The 11035-nt window shown below is 44.9% G+C and overlaps 1 pseudogene; it reads right to left on the bottom strand.

Annotated features, from left to right (window-relative positions):
* Nucleotides 1–4932: 4932 nt before the first annotated feature.
* LOC119316313 lies at nt 4933–6472 on the bottom strand (annotated as a pseudogene).
* Between the last annotated feature and the right edge of the window lie 4563 nt (nt 6473–11035).

The raw sequence follows: 11035 nt of genomic DNA, 5'->3' as shown, positions 1-11035 counted from the left end.
AATTATGAGAGAAAAGATATTATAATTACTCCAAAAAGCATTATCATGCATAAAAACATTATAAATAACAGTAGGTAAACATGATTCAAAATGGACGTATCAAGGTCGAGCTTGGAGAGGAGAAAGCTTAAGTGTGGCTCGCGCATTTCATTGAACACCTCATGTGCATGCATAGAAGGGAGAACAGAGCAGTGCATGCACACCTCCCACACGGCCAAAAAATAGAGGAGTGAGCGGGCAGGGGCGAGGGTATATATAGGCATCTCTTTAGACCCGGTTGGTGGCTAGAACTGGGACTAAAGGTTCCATCCACCAACCGGGACTAAAGGTGTTGCGCCAGGAGCGAGGCCCATTGGTCCTGGTTCGTGTCTGGAACCAGGACCAAAGGGGTCAGATGAACTTGGACCAATGGCCCCCGAGGCCCGGCCGGCGCCCTGGCCTCACGAACTGGGACGATGCACCCATTGGTCCCGGTTCGTAGGGAACCGGGATTAATGCCCTTTTCTTGCCTGGACCAAAGCCATGTTTTCAACTAATGATGTGAGAGGAACACTAAAAAAGAATGCATGGTTGTTCCGCAGCAGTCAAGGTACTTGGTAGATATTATCCCAGCGATGCACGGTGACTCAGATTTGTCCATGATGGGCGTGGGTTTAGTCCTGGGAAAGAAATACACGAGGCATCAAGAAGAGGTGGTGATAGAGAATAATGATAAAACGGTGATCGTGTATGACGAAAAGGTAGATGGCAATACACAGAAGAAAGGTAAAAGGACTGAGGCTCAGGGGACTTCGGGGATAGAGAACAAATGGAATGTTTGGAGGACATGGAGGCAACCAACCAAGGGGCCGCTGGTCAACTGATGGGGCCATTTGTGGTGCCTCGTCAGGAGCAATGAATCTGTTTAGTTGGAACTGTCAGGGAGTAGGCAATAAGCCGACAGTTTGTGACTTGGTAGCGCTCTTAAAGGCTGGCGATGCAAGTTTTATTTTCCTTTGTGAAACTAGGGAAAAAAAGGAAAAGTCCGTCTTATTTGAGATAGATTAGGTCTGAATGGTTTTGTTGGTTTGGATAGTGATGGTCTGAGTGGTGGTCTAGGATTGTTCTAGAATGATCAAATACATGTTGAAATAAAGGATGTGAATGAGAGCTATATTGATGCGTACGTGTGTGTCTCTGATGGTGCCCCTCTTTGGCATCTGACTTGTGTGTACGGAGAATCGGGAGTGGAAAATCATCATCACTTGTAGTATCTTATGCAAACGCTGAAAGTACAATCAGATCTCCCTTGGTGTGTTCTTGGGGACTTTAGTAAACCCATAAGGTCTTTTGAACACTTCTCCACATCGCAATGAAGTGAAGGCTAGATGCTTGCATTCCGAGATACTCTTGAGATGTGTAGACTGGTTGATTTGGGTTCCTCGGGTTTACCTTTTACATATGGTAACAAAAGTCATGGAAGACATAGTGTTAAAGTTCGCTTGGACCATGTGGTTGCTGACAATACATGGAGGATATTTTCTCTGAATCAAGGTTGGTACACAGGTCTCTCCATGTTCTGACCATTGTCCAATCATACTCCAATGAGAAGGCGAAGTAGTACGGCAGCGACAGCCCGACAACGGCGTTATGAGATAATGTGGGAACGAGAGCCAAGTCTCCCCTACATTGTACAAAACACATGGGCTAAAGCTGGAGAAAAGGTGCATCTTGGTGACATACTAACTGGACTTGGTCTCCTGATGGATGAGCTACAAGTTTGGAGTAGAGACAAATTTGGAAGTGTGACCAAAAAACTTGAATAGTCCCGAACTCAGCTAGGGGAGCTTCTCAATATGAATTATGAATGGGATGAGATACGGCGTGTGACGGATGATATGAATGAACTCCTCTATAGGGAGGAGCTAATGTGGCTGCAAAGATCAAGAATTGACTTGCTCAAAGCAGAAGACCAAAACAACAAATTTTTCCACAATAAGTCTGTGTGGAGATCTAGGGAAAATATGATCAAAAAGTTAGTGGATGACACCGGTAGTACGCAGGAGGATTCAACGGTTATGGCGTCTATGGTGAATGGATATTTTCAGCAACTTTTCACTAGGGATGATACACTTATTCTTGAACCACTTTTGATTTTTGAACTTGCGGCCGCCAAGGGTTATAACTGAAAAAATCAAAATTGTGTGCTCCCTTCATGGACAAAGATATAAGTGAGTCTATTTCAAATTGGTCCTCTAAAGGCTCCTGGAAAGGACGGTTTTCCAGCTCGTTTCTTCCAATGGAACTGGTTATATGCTTGAAAGAGAAAATTATTGGCACAGTCAAGACATTCTTTCAAACATGTGACATGCCCCTGATGTTAATGAGATAGTCATTGTCCTTATCCCAAAGGTCAATGATCCGGTAAAGCTAACTGATTTTCGCTCTATCATCCTCTATAATGTGATCTATAAAATTGTTGACAAGTGTCTTGTAAACAGGTTGCGGCAATCTTGGATGACATCATATCACGAAATTAGAGCACATCGTTCCTGGACTGCTTATCATGGACAATGCTCTCCTAGCTTTTGAATGCTTCCATTTTATCAGCCAGGAAAAGAAACCAGACAATAGTTTTTGTGCTTACAATTGACTTAACAAAAGCGTATGAGCGCGTGGATTGGAGGTTCTTGGAGAAACCAATGCAAAAGATGGGCTTCACTCACCGATGGATACAGTGGATCATGACTTGTGTAACTATGGTGAGGTATCAGGTTAAATTTAATGGAGCTCTCTTGAATTCCTTTGCACCATTCCGTGGCCTTCGGCAAGGTGACCCCTTATCCCCATTTTTGTTCCTGTTTGTTGTTGATGGTCTATCTACGCTTCCGAGATAATGAATGGAGACTAATGTAATCCAACCAGTCAAGATATGTCGCGGTGCATCAGGCATCTCTCATCTTTTTGCGAACGACACTCTCCTCTTCTTTAAAGTGCAAAAAGAACAAGCTCATGCTATAAAGGATATTATCCATGGGTATGCTCGTGCAATAGGACATCTTATAAATCCTTAAAAATGCTCTATCATGTTTGGCCCCAGCTGCCCGGCGACTAGTCAAGAGGAGGCGAGAATGGTGCTTGACATCCATGTGGTGGCATTTGAGAGTAAGTACCTTGGTTTGCCAACCCTGGAAGGCCGAATGCATCGAGGACACTCCAGAACCTCCAACAAATGCTGATCAAACACATGATGATATGGGGTGATACTTTTTCGCACGCTGCAAAGGAAGTAATGATCAAGGCTGTCGCACAAGGTCTACCAACGTATGTGATGGGATTTTTAAGCTACCTTTCTCGGTATGTGATGATTTTACCAGACTTGTGAGAAACTTTTGGTGGGGCTCAAAACAAGGGGAACGAAAAGCTCACTGGTCTGCCTGGCACAAGTTACTAGAGCCAAAACAGAGAGGTGGCCTTGGGTTCTGGGATTTTAGATTATTTAAACATGCACTGTTGGCTCGATAGGCATGGAGGCGGATTGAGCGACCAAACTAGATGTGTGCGACTATGTTAAAAGCCAGGTACTATACTAATGGTTCCCTTGTTGACATACTTTTTCAGGAAACACTTCATCGACCTGGCATGTGATCCAGTACGGTCTTCGGAAAGGAATGATTTGGCGTGTCGGGAATGGCGAGCAGAGCCGGCTCTGGTGTGACCCCTGCATCCCAAGGCCTTTCTCCTATCGCCCCATCACAACGCACCAAAATTGCCGCATCAAACGAGTGTCCGAGCTGCTTGATGACCACGGTCGTTGGAACCAGCCACTTCTTCATCATCATTTCATGCCCATGGACGTGACTGAGATTCTCAAGATCAAGGGGTCCCCTCACCGGCTGGACGATGTCATCGCACGGGCCCTGGACCCATGGGGTGTCTTCAGTATGCACTGCAGGTACCGCCTCGCCCTTGATGAAAGAACTCACGAGCGCGACAACGGACGGCAACCGCACCGTCTGGAAGGCCGTGTGGGAGTGCCCTGCATCTGATGCATGTTTATTACTAGAATTGACAGAGAAGATACGTTCCATGTATTTTGTAGATGCCCCTGGCTATCCAGCTTTGGTGATCCATGAGAGAAAAAATTATGATGCCGAGCGTGGAAGAGGTGACCAATACTGGAACCGACTAGCTATTGCATCTCAAAAATTTACGATGCCAAGCGTAGAAGAGGTGACCAATTCTGATTTTTTTTGTGATAAACATTGATGAAAATATTCATTGGACGCAAAAATTTCTGACAAAATGGCATTCGTGTAAATGCGGGTGAAGAAAACAAAATTGATGATTCGAAAAGACTATTGTTGGAAGCATTTTGGAGCATTGATTTTGTTTTTTTACCCACATTTGCACGAATGACCTTTTATAATTTTTGCATGCAGTGGAAACTTTCATCAATATTTATCACAAAAATATTCAGATGTTTTTTAAATTTTTTACTATTTTTATTTTACTATTGATGAGGGAGCATATGAGCTCGGGATCAAAAGACCACTTTCGTCTATCGTAATGCATTAATTGCTAAATATGGATTTTAAAACAGAATCATTTATCTCCAAATCCAGTTAACAATTTGTATTTCAGGCCATCAAAATAATATCCATTCTATTATGTTTCGATGATTGTTTTGCTTTGTTGTCACCAATTACTAGTTAGGTTCTAATAGGGTGGCTACTACGTTAATAGTGAACGACTACCATGTTAATAGTGTGTAGTTATTGGATAAGAATATGTTGATTGGCATTGTAATTTTATGCAGAGCGGGAGAGTGAGTATTCAAGTGTTACCAACAAACATGAGAAAGTATGTAAACAAAGAAGAGAAAGTATCACGCAATTACTTTGATGGAGAATGACAGTCGGTAACCTGCATGTCTTATGCATTTATGTCCACCTAATCCAAGATACTGCTGGCCGTCATCTTGATGAGGTCCCATGCGTTTCTCACATGCCTCTCCTCCTGCAAGGATGACCCCACGGCAAACCGGAGGACGAACCTGTCGCCAACCACCGTGTGTGCAAGATAAGCTTTGCCGGTCTTGTTCACATTCTCCATGATCACACGGTTGGCCCCATCAGCATCCTCTTCCGTCATGGCACCACTCGCCTTGATTCTGAAGCACACAAGTGCGAAGTTCCTCGGTACGACCACCTCAAACCTATCGTCTGAACACACGATATCTTCAAACATCTTGGCCATGGCGACGTCTTTGCGAATGTGCTCTTGCAGCTTTGACGTGCCATAGGTGTGCATGACCATCCAGAGCTTGAGCCCACGAAAGCGGCGACCGACGCCGACCTGCATGTCCTTGAGATTGGTAACCTTGCCCGAGTCAGTAGCATCGTTCTTGAGGTACTCTGGGTTTGTCTCCAGTGAGCCACTCAGGCGGTGAGTATCGCGAACGTACAGACAGGTGCAGTCTAGGCACGTGAGGACCCATTTATGTGGGCTCATGCTAATGGAGTCCACACGCTCGACGCCATCGAGATGGTGGCGGAACTCCGGGCAGATGCACGCACTGCCAGCATAGGCAGCATTGACATGGACCCATACATTGAACATGGTAGCAATATCAGCGATGGCGCCCACCGGGTCAGACTGCGTTTGAAGATGCGGTGCCCACCGTGGCACATACATATGTTGGCACAAAGCCGGTGTCTCTGTCAGCTTGCATGGTCTCGAGAAGCTTGACTGGGTCGAGTCCATAATTGGTCTCCGGCCCGATGGGGATGGAGCGGAAGTTAGCGGGGTCGAAGCCTGCGAGACGACATACCTTGAAGAAAGTGGAGTGAGTCTGGTCGGTAGCATACACAACCAGTCGCGGCAAGTCCGACACGCCAGCCGAACCACACCTATGCAGTGCGGCGTCACGGGCGGCGACAAGCGTGACAAGCATTGCCTCGCTCGTGGTGCCAAGGATGACGCCACCGCCGGTGCCACGGCCAGTGCTAGTGCGATTCATGAAGGTGATGGGCAGGCGTACGAGTTGTGCAAGCCAATCGAGCGCGAGGACCTCCATCTCGGTGGCCACTGGAGAGGCCTGCCATGTGAACCCGATAGTGTTCATGGCGGAGGCGATGAGATCGCCGGCAATGGCAGCGGCGCTGTTGGTGGAGGGAAAGAAGGCGAAAAAGTTTGGGCTAGCCCAGTGCGTCATGCCAGGGACGACGGAGGCCCTGAGCTCCTTCATGGTGTCATCGAACGGTGCTGAGTCGATCGGCGGAGACGAGCTGAGCTCATCCTGCAGGTATCCTGGCTTCACGTCAAGGAGAACTGGCATGGACTCGATGTTGGTGTAGTAGTCGAAGATGAAATCGACGGCCTTGTGGAGGTATGCGTGGACGTCTTCAGGGTTGAGCGGCTGGAATTCGGCCTTTCCCTCGGCCTCGGGGATGGCGGTGCAGGACACATGTTTGGTGCCCAAGCTACCCATATCTATCTTTTAAGTTCGATGTCTAACCTGAGGTGGAAGGCGTAACTTGCTAGGAGGAGAGTTGAGTTAGGTCTAGCTGCTGGCCGAAGAGCATGAAGAGGCAGTTGAGAGCTCTAGTTGCTTGGCTAATTTGACCAGGAGATACTGGAGTTGCCACAGGTATATATAGGGATATGTACTGGAGTTTCTTGTGAGCTAGGGATCGAGTAAGATCTCCCGAGAATGGACCCAATTAATTAACTTACGCTGGATGCATATGCAACTTTTTGTGAAGCTGCGGTGGCACCTGCTCAAAAAACTCATAGTTTACTTGTTGGGCGGCTACAAGCTCCATATAGTATACACTTGCAAGTTCCCACCAAGAACAGTATCAAAATATTGTATGTACTCCTTCCCGTCCTTTTTAGTCCGTATATAAGTTTTATCTGAAGTCAAACTATCTCTACTTTGATCAAACTTATAGAAAAAATATCAACATTCATAATGCCAAATCAATATTTTTATATTCATTACGAAATGTAGTTTCATGTTGGTATTGTAGATGTTGATATGAAGTTTGACTTGACGCAAATTTAATACGCGAAGTAAAAAGGACCAGCGGAAGTATATGGAAATACAAAATTGATTTCTCCCTCAACTTCTTTTGCATGCAGTTGAACTACTAGGTAGGTTCTGATGTGAATATTCGAATATTCCGGTGCAGCGAGAAACAAAGTTTGCGTGCAGACCTCATCCTAATTCTACCAACAAATATTACCTCTGTAACAAACTGACTGCACATGTACTTTTCTCTTTCGAAAAGAGGTATATGACATACTCTCTCCGGTCATTTTTAGTCTGCATATTAGTTTTGTCAAAGTCAAAGTATCTTTATTTTGACCAAACTTATAGAAAAAATATCAATATTGACAATGGCAAATCAATATTGTTAGATTCATTGTGAATGTAGTTTCATAGTATATATTTTGTCTTGTAGATGTTGATATTTTTAAATATAAGTTTGGTCAAACTCTGTGAAGTTTGACTTGACAAAAATCTAATATGCAGAGTAAAAAAGACCGGAGGGAGTACTATATTATTAGGTTCTTTGTAAGAGCAAGTGGTTTGTATGGTTCTTTACCCATCTTTGTATGGTTCTTTACCTGCGTGTACGGTACAAATTGAACCGTCTGTATGGTTCTTTACCTGCGTGTATGGTACAAATTGAACCGTTTGTATGGTTCTTTACCCATCTTTTTTGGTCGGTTTATGATGGGCCATTAATAATTTGACAATGTATGCATGCGTTGTACTTGGTACTGAAATAACTTTGGTAATACTCCCTGATTCCAAAATAATTGAAGTTGTAGGTCTATCCTAAGTATATCATCAGAGTTTAAGTCATAAACGTGACATTGATGCTCGCATTATTTCTAAATTTATTTCAGCCATTAGACGATGTTCGTCAAGTGGGAGGAGACGTTCCCGTCGACTGCGAGACGCCGGTGGTGACTTCATAAAATCGCAAAATGCTATGCCGGATCAATCTCTCGGAGGTGCCTACAGGACAAGGGTGTGCGTGTGTGCCTTCATAGGGTTGATTGTATGCTTGCGTATATAAGCGACTTCGATTGTACTATGTTCAAAAATACAGTTTGCCGATGCAACCAAAAGTGTCTTAAAATTCTCATGTTTTTGTTTTCCTCACAATTTTAAAAGTTGTGGCATCCCAATATTTCTATCCATATGTTCCTATAGATTTTGTATGTGCCATGTTATTAGTTATCTTGGATTATCTTAAGTGCTATTCTTTTTCCAGCCTCCACAGAGCGAAGTCTTCATTTCAGATGGAAATTCATTATAGGCTGGGCGAGAACCCAACATTGTCTAGGTGGTAAGTGAAAGCAGTTGTAAACAAAAGGTGAATGCAGTTGTAAAAAAAAAGTGAAAGCAGTTGCCCTCCTAGTCCACCAAGAATTAAACATTGAATCTTTTTTTTTCGTGAAAGCATTTTTTCAAAAACCTCAAATCTATTTTAACCAAGTCTGGCACATCAAACTGTTATTATTCCGTAGTGGTAGTAAACTTATATGTTTGATAGAAAAGACAACATTCGTGATTTTGTCAATCTTGCGAATCCAGATTTCGCTAAATATGGATGGGCATGCGGTGTTGTTAATGGAATTGGCATTTCAAAAATATAATTAAATATGCACATTCGTGGAAAAAAAGAAATAGGATGACCTAAGGTCTGATTTCCACTGAGGGGACACCATACGTAGAAACTTGCAAATTCTGCTCACCTTCCATCACCTATGGAAGATACTCGATCGACCGACCCATCACGATTGACCGATTAAGTGGCCGGAGCCAGTGCAGTGACAGAGCACGAACGTACTACCGGCCTTGAATAGCCGGTGAAACGAGTTCAATCCATCAGACAAATCGGCTTAACGAGATTTGTGTTCTAACCTCTAAGTCAATGGGACAATGGGAATCAAAGATGACTTGCCTTTCCATAGACGAGCCTAAAAGGAAACATTCCATAGGGGTTTGTATGTTGTTCCGCAAGCCCACAATGTATCGTGCAACTTCATTTCCTGATTTCTAGATTATTTTTTTACGATTTAGACAGCTGATTTGTCAAGGTTGCTTGATTTCCCTGTTTGTCAACTCAACTTTATCATTTGTTGGGGATGATATGGAGTTATAACCCCGCAGTTATGTACTTTATATTTTGCTAGAGAATTATTTAAGTGAACTCCACCCTCACTGATCGCCACCCTAGGTATCCCAAATATTGGACAAATAAATGTTCTAAATAAGTTAGAAACTAATTTAGTATCAGCATGGACCATGGGTATAACTTTTTTTTCATAAATAGTTTAGATTGCTTACCGCATGTGTCACGTGGTCCGTGGGTATAACTTTAACCCATTTAGAAACATAATCAACTGTTACGATAACATGCTTTGTAGAGTGGTCCAATCTAGTCTATCCCCCACAAATGAGACATTTCAATTTCAAAATTACTATGCCAAATTGCCGATGCATCTTATGCCTCCAGGACATATTACCGGATCATGGATCTCAAGCTCTTTTGGGGGCAAAAAGGATCAGATCTACTATAAAAATTCACCAGAGGTACAAACCACCTCAAACGTAATAAAACTTACACCAAGGTCCATGGACCACCAAACAACCATTGTCTTTGCCAGAATGAGCCACCGACGCGCCGCTGTCACCGCCCCATACCGGGTCTGGTCTGACCTTGTCAATGACACAGACGGAAGTCTTCATTCATGTGCCCCTAAGGACCAGCACCCCGGAGCCGCAGTCATCGTCGTCGAATACTTAAATCGTTCTGAAGAACCTGCCACCCCATCTCGTCATTGCGTACGCAAGGCGATAAAATCTAACCGTGTCGCCCCGAGGAGCTGGCAGGAATCTACGCCAAAGCTCTTTCTAATCCACAACAACAGATGAACTTGAAGAGGATCAAAGCCCGAAAAAATGACTCGCAGAAGAAGTGATGCCATCCATTCGAGCGCCGCTCTTCCGAGGAAGAAAACCTACCTATCTACTCACCAGACCGAGCCACCAGTGTTCCCTCCCATCATCAGCCACCACAGGGGCAGATAGGGGGATTGCATGCTTAAGACAACTTTGAACATCTTTGAAAGTTAGGCGAATAGAATCATGCTCAGAGGATTTTGCTCGAGTCTTTGTAGTACTTAGGGCATCTCCAAAGAGGACTCTCAAACCACCCGCAACCGTCCGGACCGCGCGGTCCGGACGTGTTTAGCCATCCAACGCAATTATGTATCGATCCGCCGAGTGATCCGGACGCACTTTTTCCGGCAAACTGGGGGGGGGGGTTGCGGGAGCTCGAGTCCGGACGATAGACACGTACGACTCTGGCACCCCCGGCCCACCCAAAACCCCACGAAAATGCCTCCCGGTCCCGTGCCTCCATCCTCCCATTTTACCTTCTCCGCTCTTTCTCTCTTCCCTTTGCTGCCGCTCCACCACCTCGGCAGCCCCGCCACACCCTACAAAAACTCAACAAGTCTGTCACCTCCAACAGTACACCCGGTCTCGAATCCACTTCTCCTCCGCCGCCGTTCCACACCTCTCCTACGACTGCCGCATTGGTACCATCAGCTCCTATGATACTTGCAGGCAACTGTACGGTGAAATGCTCGTGCTAATTTGTTTGGCCCTTCTTATTTCAAGAAATGGATTCGGATATGGAATACATATACGAGCACTATGTTGAGTCGTCAGACGCTCGCCCGATGAGGAGGACTACACGGATGAGACAGTGATGATGCAGGTGGTCCTTGCAGATGCGGAGCATGTTCTGAATTTCAAGGGATCGATCAAGGGCCATCAAGTGCTCAACCGCAACAGGGTGTGCGACCATTTGACATTGATATCCGACTACTTTGCCCCCGGTGCCCTCTTCGCTGACAATTTTTGCTGGCGGTGTCAGATGCACAAAAATGTCTTTGATCATCTCTACCATGGGGTCCAATCCTTTGATGACTACTTCATCTTGAAGAAGGACGCAGTAGGAAGAAT

This window comes from Triticum dicoccoides, chromosome 6A (genome assembly GCF_002162155.2).
Source record: "Triticum dicoccoides isolate Atlit2015 ecotype Zavitan chromosome 6A, WEW_v2.0, whole genome shotgun sequence".
NCBI classification, from domain to species: domain Eukaryota; kingdom Viridiplantae; phylum Streptophyta; class Magnoliopsida; order Poales; family Poaceae; genus Triticum; species Triticum dicoccoides.
Note: the sequence above shows the minus strand (reverse complement) of the source record. Positions and strands in the feature narration are given on the sequence as shown.